Source organism: Wasmannia auropunctata, unplaced genomic scaffold (genome assembly GCF_000956235.1).
Source record: "Wasmannia auropunctata unplaced genomic scaffold, wasmannia.A_1.0 LD336076.1, whole genome shotgun sequence".
Lineage (NCBI taxonomy): Eukaryota > Metazoa > Arthropoda > Insecta > Hymenoptera > Formicidae > Wasmannia > Wasmannia auropunctata.
Window position 1 is genome coordinate 6,178,279 of NW_012026814.1, and position 401 is coordinate 6,178,679.

Genomic DNA, 401 nt, shown 5'->3' on the forward strand with positions numbered 1-401 from the left:
TTTGTTAATGCGTAATCCACGTGAGCCAATGACAAACGTTATTTCAATAGATCTAATGAAAGTGATCTATGGGGAGGCTCTTGCGATTGGTCAGCGCTAATTGCGCACTGGTGAATTCCGCTCAATGATCAGACCCACGAAACAAACTTCTGCGGATCGGAATCACACATACATAAAACGTGACAATAGCACGATTGATTATCTGTCATTAATTGCAGCAAAATGTATTCGAATAAATTGTTTATTGTTATTTGCGGTTTGTTGAAAAAATTAAATCAGAAAGTATTTGCTCAGGGGCTTCGTTAGCTAGGTTAGCCTTACAAGTATGCATATATACGCATACATGCACGCATCGGCGGAAATGACAGAATCCGCTAAAAATTAAATTTGCGGAATAAAAA